Here is an 11,702-nt window from a genome sequence, read left to right as displayed (position 1 = left end):
TTTCTTGGCCAGGCAGCAGCAGACATGTTGTACCGTATGAGCAATAGAAGGGAAGCCAAATAAAATAGCCATTTCTTTGGAGTTGGAAGGATAGCAGACTGAAAACAGAGTAGGTAGCTGGAGCCACGCAGGGGGCGCTGGTAGAGAGAGTGTCCAGCATTCACCTCCCGGAGAGGAATGCGAGCCTGGGCTGTTTTCCATCTTCTTGACTTTAAGCTCCAGTACATCGTTGGAATCTATTTCCCACCCCCGGAATGAGGAGGGCCAAGTTACAAGAAAGGTTCCCTCTGCTGTGTCCCCATCAGAGAGCCAGCAGACAGCCCCACAGACGTGATCTAAACGGCTCCAATTCTGACTTGATTATTTCATCAGCTTGAAGTTGTTCCAAACACTCGCTTTCAGCCTTAGGGGGCCGCAGACCTTTTCCCCAGATGCTGCAGGTGAACCAGAAACATCAGACCCAGTCCCAAACCTTTCTTCTGGTCCTTGGGTTTATTCTCTGCTTGAAAGTGGCTGGAACTGATGGACGGGTATGGACATTCAAACTCGAGAACCACACAAGACCCACAAGATGGGCAGCACATGCCAGAATGGCATCCACCTGAGGAAGAGTGGCAGAGTCTCAGGGTTTTTCATGGGGTTAATTTGGCCGCAACAAGAAAGTGCTTCCCCATGAGGTCTTTTTGAACAGGGACAGACACTGTGAAGAGAACCCTAAGCTTTGAAGTTTTTCTCCTTCCAAAAACTAGTTCAGTGACAGCTCGGTGCAAGAGCCATTCGGTGGCTTCTCGGGTATCCAGCACAACTGGAAGAACAATCTGCAATACCTGTGTTTTTGGTTTTTAACAGGTGCTTTTAGTAATTACACCTGTTCTTTTAACACACACACACACACACACATACACATACACACACACACACACACACACACACACACACACACACACACACACACACACACACGGCATCACTCTCTTTTACTTCTCTCTCTCCTTCTCCAGATCCTGTCCTCGATCCCTTCTGCCTGTTCTCAAAGACACAAGGTTCTTAATACCTTTAGCCATTTGCTGTTTTCCCCCTCCCCTTCCAGAACCTCGGGCTAGCCTGACCCAGAACAGAGAGGTCTGGAGGAGACAAGGGGGGCCTCCACACCCCAACTCTTTTCAACAAGCTTAAAGTACACAAGTCAGTTTAACCAAGAGACTTTGCACCATATCACATTACAGGATTATGCATTTGCCACATGGGAAACCCACATTAATTTACTCCATAGAGGGCTGGAGAGATGCTCAGTGGTTAAGAGCACTGACTGTCCTTCCAGAGGTCCTAAGTTCAGATCCCAACAACCACATGGTGGCTCACAACCATCTGTAGTGGGATCCAATGCCCTCTTCTGGTGTGTCTGAAGACAGCTACAGTGTACTTATATACATTAAATAAGTAACTTTAAAAAATTACACCATAGTGTAGGTTCATCCACCTGGCCCCGCCCTGATATGCCATTTTTCTCAGTTCTCCTTGCCTGGGGTTACAATGTTATAAATGACAGGTAGTTAAACTGGGAAGTAGAAATATCAAACTTAGTGTCTGTGTTCTGTTCCAAGGTTACACCGTTGCCAGTATACTATGGATGTCAAGCTTGGGTAGTGTTTTACTTGGAGGTCTCTAGAGGATCAGTACCATTAAGATGCCTCTGTCTGTCTGTCTGTCTGTCTGTCTGTCTGTCTACTTCTCTACCTATCTGTTATAAGGTGCTGGACCATATAGTCATGAGGCTTAGGACACTGAAGCCTGTGGCTGGAAGACTGAGGTTAGCTCCTGTCCACCTCTGAAGACTTGAGAAGTGGGAGAGCCTGTGGGGAAAGCCTCAGTCTGAATTTGTGTTCAATGTCAGAAGAAGACAGGCAGCCCGGATTAAATGTGTCACACCAGTGCTGAGGACAACTGGCTTTATTCAGTATACTGATTGTAACATCAGTCCCCAAATAGCCGATCCGTAGCAGTCACCTGCACAGGCAGCATAGGGTTTTGAAGCACTGTTCTTCTAATTAAACGTACACACTCTCATAGTATCCTCTGTGCAAGGAAAAATCACCTTGAGACCTTTGTCAGAATGTTCCAGAAAAGACACTGGTTGATCTGGTTGTGATAAAAATGCTCATCTCTGAAAAAATCTCTCAGATTTTGTGACTGGTCAGTTTGAGACATCGTTGGACACTGTGCTGAGGGAGGCAGAGTTCTTGCCCTGGGGCAGACTCCGCACTGCTTTAAATGCAAAGGCTTGGTTAGAGACTCTACCTCTTTATTTCAAACACCCTCTAACTGGAATCTAATGTTTTCCTATAATAACATACAGATGATAAGCCTTAGTGTAGTAATAATGTCTGTGTCTCTGACACAAATAAAAATGTCTACTTATCACATTATAGTAAAGGCAAATGTCCCCGAATGATATTTGCATTTATTATGCCTCTGAGTGGAGTAATTATGAGCCCTGACCTTGGGAGTTAATGCATTAATAAAGGATCAAGCAAGGATATCATGACGTATACCTAAAATCCCAACACTCAGGAGGCCGAGGCAGGAGGAAAGGAGTTGAAAACCAGCCTGGGTTGTATACAGAAGACAATTGATAGCACAGATATCGGGAGGGCCTCTGTGTAGAAAGCACGTGAATTTCTCTAATTTCTGGAGAGTTTAAACATACTTTATTTAACATTCAGTAAGAATGACAGGGTGGCTGTTGTCATGGCCTCATCTCCGAACACTGCTTCTTAACTCAAGCGATTTTACCTTGCAGCCAGCACTGGACAATGACAAGAGAGCCAACCAGCAAATGCTAACCATGTAGGGGACAGAGGCATGGATGTTGCTAGCTAGAATGTACAGGACAGCCCACACACGGGAGACTTTATCAGATGCCAAATATCAATATAGTCATGTGGAGAACCTCACAGTGTGAGGATGGAGTCGCCACTGGACACCTGCAGAGGCACGCGCTAAAATATCAGAAAAATATCAGTGACGAATCTGAAATAAGGAATAGATGGGCAGCTAGAGCTGGCAATGGTGGCCCCTTAAAATGTAATACAGTTCTTAGAGAGAGAGAATAATCATTTTCTTCCACAGATTTATATTCTCTCTCCCTCTCCCTCTCCCTCTCCCATCTCTCCTCCTCCTCCTCTTCCTCCTCTTCTTCCTCCTCTTCCTCCTCCTCTTCTTCTTCCTCCTCCTCTTCCTCCTCCTCCTCTTCTTCTTCCTCCTCTTCCCCCTCCTCCTCTTTTTCCTCCTCCTCTTCCTCCTCCTCCTCCTCTTCCCCTTCCTCCTCTTTTTCCTCCTCCTCTTCCTCCTCCTCCTCCTCTCCCTCCTCCTCCTCTCCCTCCTCCTCCTCCTCTCCCTCTTCCTCCTCTTCTTCTTCCTCCTCCTTCTCTTTTCCTTTTTTTCCTCCTCAAGACAAGGTTTCTTTATTATGTAGCTCTGGCTGACCTGGGATTCACTATGTAGACCAGGTTGGCCCTTGGGATTTCGCTGTTCTGCCTCCTGAGTTCTAGGAGCAAACGTATCGTATGCACCATTGGCTTATATGTGCGGCTGGCTTATATTGCTGTTTTAAAAGATTTACTCTTACTTTATACGTACGAGTGGTTTCCCTGTATGTCTATGCGCCTTGTATATGTATTGCCCATAGAGGCCGAAAGAGGCACTGGAGCCTCTGGAAATAAAGTCACAAACAGTTGTGGGAGCCAGGTAGGTATTGGGATCTGGGCCCCAGTCTTCTGGAAGTACAAGTGTTCTTATCCATTGGCCCATCATTGCAGGCCTGGATTGTATTCTTGAAGCAATTAGGTAATTGTAGCTCCCATCATTGCAGGCCTGGATTGTATTCTTGAAGCAATTAGGTAATTGTAGCTCCCGTGTTCTCATCAGCTTGAGTGGATACCTGACCTCCCTGTGTGAATGCTGTGACCACTGAGGTGGAGTCACTTGTGTCAAACCCTGAGTCTGAAGGCCCAATCAGGAACTAGCAAAGAGATTTTCCCAGACTGCAGCTCGTTTTAGAGCTGTTTGTAAAAGGCGCTCAGCTAATGTGCTGTCTCCACAGATGAACTGGACAGATGTGAATCCTCTGAGGAGCCGAGGTAACCATGGATTTTCTGTTTTAAAACAAATTAAATGCATCCCTCTTTGTCTTTAAAATCTTTCATTTTCCCCTAAATTCTCTAGGTACACCTATGTTGGCTCTGTGTGCTGGATTGTTGTTTCCCTTAACTCGTTCTCAAATAAATATTATTTTTCCAAGAGCCACCTTCTCAGTTCTTATTTAAGTTAGCATGATAGAGCTGCCCTATCCCCTCCCCCTCTCTCTGTATATCACCCATCTCCTTATCACTATCAACTATCAATCATCTATGTATAATCTATCACCTGTCTGTCTGTGTGTGTCTGTCTGTCTATCATCTATCATTCATTTATTTATCACTATCATCTATATATAATCTATCATCTATCTGTCATCTATCTGTCTGTCTATCATCTATCATTCATCTATATATCACTACCTATTTATATATAATCTATCATCTGTCTATCTGTAATCTATGTATCAATCACCTATGCATCACTATCTATCATCTATGTATAATCCTTCATCTATCTATCTGTCAGTCATCTATCAATCATTTATGTATCACTACCTATCATCTATATATCAATCATCTAAGTATAAATATATCATCTATGTATCATCAATCATCTATCTATAATCTATATATCTAAATCTATCTATTATCTATCACCTATCTATCTACATATCTATTTGTCTATTCATCTTTCTATTTAAATGTCAAGGAGAAAGTGCTTGAACTTTAGGAAAATGGAGCAAGGTAACTCTTCTGAGCCCCTGTTGACATTGCTGGTGCAGGACTGGCTGTAATTTCTTGTAGAGTTTGCTGTGTACCGATGTCCTCACAAACCTTCGTCCTGAAGCTGATGCAGATTCCGAGGCTTGCTCTCTGCACTGTGAAGGGCTGACTGTTCCTGGGGGTGGCTCTTGCTGCCGTGGCCTCTCATGCCCACTCTCCTTAACCTGCTGGCTGATGCTCAGGGGACAGGGCTGGTGACGAGACGGCTCCAGCTTGGGTGAAAGCAAAGCATGGGCTTGCACACCCACGTCTTTCTTCATGGTCCGTTAGTGCAAAAGGAATGTGTTGAGTCTTTTGTTTTCTCACATGCCCACAGGCAGCCTTTGATGTTGATTTTAATCTGACTTAATCAGGTAAACAGGAGATGGAGACAGGGGCAACGCATAAGCCAGGAAAAACAGTTGTCTGCTAGGTGGCTCTCCTAGAGCCTAGAAACAGCAAACACACACACACACACACACACACACACACACACACACACTCACACACACACACACACACTAACCTGGATTCAGTAAGTAATTGAGGGTATCTTCATGTCGTTTATCAGCACTTCCCTCTGATACATTTTATTCTGCCTTGGTCTTTGTATTAATTAATTCTCTAATTATTGGTGTGAGGAAACACCATGAACCAGAAACAACTTAAGGAAAACAGTTTATTTTGGCTTACAGTTCCATGGTGTAGGGACGCCCGGCAGCAGGATGAGAGATCACATCTCAACCACATACGGGAAACAGAGAGGAAATACACGTGGAGAACAAGACCATCTACTTTTAAAGGTCGCCTCCTGCAGGGACATACTTCTCTTAACCAGGTCACTCCTCCTAAAGAGCCTATGACCTCCCCCAAACAGTGCCACCAACCAGGGACTGAGAGTTCACGCACATACGAGGGACATTTCTCATTCAGACCAGATCAGACACCTTCAGGGTGGTACAGCCATAGGCAACACTTCTTATTCAAACCATCAGTCTTCAAACATTGTGTCGCCTAGACTGATGGAGGAAGAACCCGGAGGATGGAGAAGGGAGAAAGGAAGCACATTTTTTTTTTTTTTTGTCTGTTGGAATCGGGAGACACATTTGAGGTTGTGAGACACAGCAGACTTCTGTACATTTGTGTGGGTAAGATCACGGAGGCACCAGAACCCAATGGCAAACGTTATGTTACAAAATCCATTTATACATTTATTTACTCATTCAATGCTCTCTCATGAGCATTTACTAAGGATGAGCTACCAGTAGTCAGCCAAGAACAAGACATGGTCTTCTTCTCAAGAACGTGTGGCTAGACCAGTGTCTGTGGCTGAACTCAGCTTCTGAGTCCTGTTGTCTCCCCAGCCTCTCCTTTCAAACTACCTTTTGTCTTGTTCTTATAGGACTCAAGGTGGGGCACGCTTGAGGAATCTACGCATGGCATATATGACTCCATTTATGACAGTCAATAGCAGATGGGCAAGGAGGCGTCTGGGAGCCAGAAGAGGTAGAGTTTACAAATGCATTCTTCCTAGATCTACGAACTTTTATAAGTGCAAACGTTGGGAACTCTCCATGGCTTCTCGGTCCACACAGTGAGGCCAGTGTCACCGAGCACCTGTATGCCAGCCTCCTTCATCCTCTGGGTCGGGGCTCATGGTTGGTTCACTTGACAAACTGCTTCAGGACCCATCTATGGAGAAGTGGAGTAAAGAGAGGTGCCTCTCCCAGCCTCAGATAATCTAGGTGGATGCCTGCAGGTGACCCCGGTCTTAAGGGATGAGCGGTGAGTGAAGTGTTCTGGGGTGAAGAAGAGAGAGAAGTACATGGTCAAAGGGAGGGAGTGAGAGAGCCGGGGTCATAGTGGTGTGGCCAGGCATGAGTCTGGGAGCCGGGCAAGGGCAGACTATAAACTCTTCCTCGAGGTACAAGCGTGTGCTGGGGAAGTGCCACCATTGATTCTCCTCCAGGGAATAAGACAGACAGACCAACCAGAGACACAACTCTGAGACATTTCTCCTTCCTTAGTTAGGCGTGGCTCAGGTTTTGTAACACCCTCTGGTGGAGAGTCGCCCTCTGTAGGTTTGGAGGCCTTGGTTGGAGACGATGCTCGGGGATGTCTTGCGGGGGCACTCCATAACAGATTTGGGGTGCCCGTGCTGAGGCACCGCTCTTAAAATGAACTCTCACTTGACCTCTGTCTCATCCTAGAAATCAGGCTTGGGGAGCTGTACAGCAAAGGATAATCCTGCATTGCCGTGGCTCTGAGCAGCAGGGTGAGTTCCTCCAGCTTCTCTTTTGTCAGCACCAATGAAACTGTAGCTGGCAGTCCTAATGACCCTCGGCTACTGTTACAAATGTCACAAAAATGCCATAGACCAGGGGACTTAAAGAAGGGATCAGGAAGGGGGAGGGAAGGGAGGCCAGTTCAGATATGGGAGGAGATGGGGGAGAAGTACAGAGGGTCAGGAATTTGAAAGTAGGTGTGTAGCAGTGGGGGAGGGGGAACTGGGGGTAACCACTAGAAAGTCCCAGACGCCAGGGCCCAGGAGATTCCCAGGACCCAACAGGGAGGACTTTAGCTGAAATACCCAACAGGGAGATAGAACGTGTAGAGACCATATCCAGTGGATAGTCATGACCCCCGGTTGAGGCATGGGCCCATCCACTCACTTCAAATATATTAATCCAGAATTCCTCCTGTCAAAAGGAAATGCAGGGACAAAGTGTAGAGCAGAAACTGAAGGAAAGGCCACCTAGGGATCCATCCCATCTGCTGACACCAAATCCAGACTCTGCTGCTGATGCCAGGAAGGACTTACTGACAGGAGCTCGGTCATAGTTGTCCCCTGAGAGGCTCCGCCAGAGCCAGACCAATACAGATGGGGATGTATACAGCCAAACATCAAACTGATGATGGGGACCCCAACGGGGGAAGTTGGGGCAAGGGCTGTAGGAGCTGAAGGGGATTGTAACCTCACAGGAAAAACAACAATATCAACCAACCAGACCCCCCCAAACCTTCCAGGGACTAAACCACCAACCAAACAGTACACAGAGGGTACCCATGACTCCAGCCGCATATGTGGCAGAGGATGGCCTTATCTAGCATCACTGGGAGGGGAGCCCCTTGGTCCTGTGGAGGCTCCATGACCCAGGTAGGGGGACACTAGGTTGCTGAGGCAGGAGTAGGTGGGCGGGTCGGGGAGTATTCTCATAGAGGAAAGGGGGAGGGAGGAGGGAGGAGGGGGCTTGTTGGGGGAAAACTGGGAAGGGGGATACATGTAAACAAATACAGTAACCAATAAAAATGATAAAAAAAGAAGGGATGTTTATTTATCAGAGTTCTGCAAGTCAGAAGTTCAAGATCAAAGTACCAGCATGCTTTGATCTTGGGAAAAGTGCTCATCTTGGCCTGCAGGGGCGGGGGGAGAGGGACAGAGAGGTGGGGGGGGAGAGAGAGAGAGAGAGAGAGAGAGAGAGAGAGAGAGGAGAGAAGAGAGAGGAAGAGACAGGGAGAGAGAGAGGGAGAGAGAGGGGGAGAGAGAGAGAGGGAGAAAGAGAGGGGGAGAGAGAGGGAGGGAGAGAGAGAGAAGAGAAGAGAGAGGAAGAGACAGGGAGAGAGAGAGAGGGGGAGAGAAAGGGAGAGAGAGAGGGAGGGAGAGAGAGGGAGAGAGAAAGGGAGAGAGAGAGAGGGAGGGGGAGAGAAAGGGAGAGAGAGGGAGAGAGGGAGGGGGAGAGAAAGGGAGAGAGAGAGAGGGAGGGAGAGAGGGAGGGAGAGAGAGGGAGAGAGAGAGGGAGGGAGAGAGAGGGAGAGACAGGGAGGGAGAGAGAGAGAGGCTATTATACTCATTTTTGTGTACCTGTGTAAGTACATGTGTGGGCACATGCTCGCCGTGCTGTAAGTGTGGAGTCAGAGGACAGTGTGTCAGAATCCGTCCTCTCCTTCTACGATGTAGGTGAACTCAGGTTTTCCAACTTGGCAGCAAGAGCCTTTACTTGCTGAACCATCTCACCATCACTAAATAGTCTTCTTTTTTAATGTCCCCAGAATACATCTTGTTATGGGTTATTGGGTAGATGATGCTCTGTGTATGTCAGACCCACTAGAGACAGAAACTATACATCCCGGTTCCGAGAAGCAGTGATCACGGACGGGTTTCCCTCACCACACTATGTCTGAGATGAATGGCTGATCCCATGCAGGTGACCCCAATTCCAAGGTCGCCTGCCGAAGTCTCTGCCCACTGCCATTTTCTACGGACCTTCAGCCAGCCGGCCGCTGTCAGAGCCCTGGAGCCAGCTTCCAGATGAGAGACTAGCAGGGGACAAGGGTTCCAAGTTCGAGCCCCAGGAAAATAAAAATAAGTAAATAACTGGACGCCAGATGGCCTGAAAGGGCAGAGCTGGAGCACAGGATTAACTGGCTGGTAATAAAAGCTGTCACGGCAGCATGTCATCGTTGGCGACGTGTCACCGTTGGCGGGTTATTTATTAGCTCTTCCCTTTGGATACCAAATGTCAAACATGTTAATGTGCAGAAACCCAGCCTTCCCCTCCCAGCTGCTCTGGCGTTGGCTGCCAGCTCCATTGTCTCCTGCGGAGGACCTGTCGGGGAGTTCTGCATTCATATGTCATGGTATGTGTACCATATTGTGCTTTAAAAGGCCAGATGAGGCTAACTCAGCCTAATAATCAGCCTGCCAATCATTGCGCTGTGTTGTGTGTGAAACCGCTTTCCCCGAAACCTTTGTTCTTACTTAGAATGGGCTCTCCCTGAGCCTTGAAAAGCCAGACAGGAATGTATGGTCTATTTCATCGGTGATTGCCTTGAATCACAGAGGAATTTCTATCCATTTAGTGCTTATGGGGGCTTAGGGTGAGAAGAAGGACTACAATAAGAATGATGTTGTGTGTGTAAATACTTTGTTTAAAACTAGTGTATTGCTTAATTTATTCTCTCTCTGTCTCTCTGTCTCTCTGTCTCTCATTCCTCTATTACATACACATAAGCTATTTTTACATGCATCAGACCTGTCTTGTTTTAATCTGAAAACCAAAGTATAATGTTTGCCCTCACAAAACACCGTACAGATAATCCCTGGTTTAGGATGATCCCATTTACAATTTGTTAGCATTGCGAAGGTGTAGACAAGATAAACATTCATTGGAAATTGTACTTCAAGGATAAGACTGAAATCCCAGCGTTCAGAAGGATGAGGCAGGAGGACTGTTTGTTTCAAGCTCTTCTGAAGCTACATAGCAAGTCCCTGGTCGCTTAAAACAAAAGCATGGCTGGAGAGAGAGCTCAGTGGTATTGTACATGCTGTACATAAAGTCGGATGCGATGCAGACATCTGGAACCTCGGCGCACCCGTAGCAAGGTGAGAGACGTAAACAGAACAATGGCGGGAACTCCAGGGCCAGCGCGCCTGTTGTTCTCAGTGTTGTTATGGCGGCAGCTAGTTTCGTATTTGTGGGAATCCTAACAGTGAGGATGAGTGTATCTCTGACTCTTTACCTGCTCCTCAGCTTCTTTTCCTCTGGTCTGATCTCCTTGTCCAGCCTCACTATGAGAACACTTGCCTTGTCTTACCCTGTCCTGTTTTGTCCTGTTTGGTTGTTGCTCTTTTCTTGAGGGAAATGGAAGGGGAGTGAATCTGGGAGTGGGGAGGTGGACAGAGGCTTGGAGGGGTGGAGGGAGGGGAAACTGTGGCCTGCTGTATTGCATGAGTGAAGAATCTGTTTTCAATAATAAACAAGTGGCACACAGTGGGCCACAGGGGACTTAGAGGTCTCAGGCCTCCATTCTCACTGTGCTTCCTGACTGTACACATCGTGTGACCAGAGGACTCAGTCTCCCACCACCTGCCTACCCCACCGTGACATACTACACGCCTTTAAACCACAATCCAAAAATAAATATCACTTTTTAAAAATCTCTTCATGCTAGGTATTTGGTCACCATGAGAAAAAATAGCCAGTAGAAGAAAGCTGTGTGACCCTCTCGGCCAATGTAAGAAACAGCCCAGTCTTGAACTCTCAACCCTCAGGAGGCTGAGGACTGTGAGCTGCAGACTAGCCTGGGCTACAAAATCAAACCCTGATCTCAGAAGGTGAGAAAAGAAGAGAAGATTGCAAATGCCCGTTTTCCAAAGAAAAGCCCACGAAAATCCCTCTCTGGCATGCTCTAGTCAGTGGCTGGCAGCGTTTCCGGTGAGGGAGAAGGCAGCATTTGAGTTATTTGTCACTTCCTTTTTCATCCTCTCAGTATGGAAACAAACTTCTAGTTTCTTAGCTTCCCCTGATGAGGTCTTTCAAAATGTCCTGTGAGTGGGTGTAAAAACAAGAAAATCATGTTTGGAGGATGACATCAGAATCTACAGAATTCTAGAGCTGGAATCCCAAATGTGACATCTATGAAATGGAGTTTCCTGAAACGACAGTTTTGAATCAGCCAGCTTTAATGGGAGTGAGGGGAAGTGAGGTTGAATAGACACAGACAGAAAGGGGCTTCAGAGGTCAAGTTTAGTGAGCTAGAGGGGTGGCTCGGCAGTTAAGTGCAGGGACCTGAGTTGGGTTCCCAGAACCCACAACAACAGCCTGTAACTCTAGCTCCCAGGGCCCAATGCCTCTGGCCTTTGCAGGCCCCCACACACATGGGCACATAACTCTGCATACACATAAAAATTAATCTTAAAAAATATCAAGTTCAGAATGCACACATGCTGTATTCTTACCCAACCTGGTTTATAAACCTCAAAGTTGAATGTTAGCACTGCAAACATGGCTCCTTTAGAGA

General features: G+C 46.9%; 1 long non-coding RNA gene across 2 annotated transcripts; it reads left to right on the top strand.

Moving 5' to 3' along the window:
• Positions 1 to 3,745: 3,745 nt before the first annotated feature.
• LOC103693516 (uncharacterized) lies at positions 3,746 to 9,233 on the top strand. 2 transcript variants are annotated; one of them, XR_595004.4, is made up of 5 exons: positions 3,749 to 4,139; positions 6,304 to 6,686; positions 7,112 to 7,176; positions 7,929 to 8,058; positions 9,107 to 9,233. It is a non-coding gene; the product is annotated as an uncharacterized LOC103693516 (long non-coding RNA). The 2 variants fall into 2 exon arrangements; XR_010056062.1 differs by lacking the exon at positions 9,107 to 9,233 and having other exon boundaries at positions 3,746 to 4,139; positions 6,304 to 8,089.
• The last annotated feature ends 2,469 nt before the right edge of the window (positions 9,234 to 11,702 follow it).

The sequence above is a fragment of the Rattus norvegicus genome, chromosome 11, assembly GCF_036323735.1.
Source record: "Rattus norvegicus strain BN/NHsdMcwi chromosome 11, GRCr8, whole genome shotgun sequence".
In the NCBI taxonomy this organism is placed as follows: Eukaryota; Metazoa; Chordata; class Mammalia; order Rodentia; family Muridae; genus Rattus; species Rattus norvegicus.
This window is presented reverse-complemented; position numbering and strand designations above follow the sequence as displayed.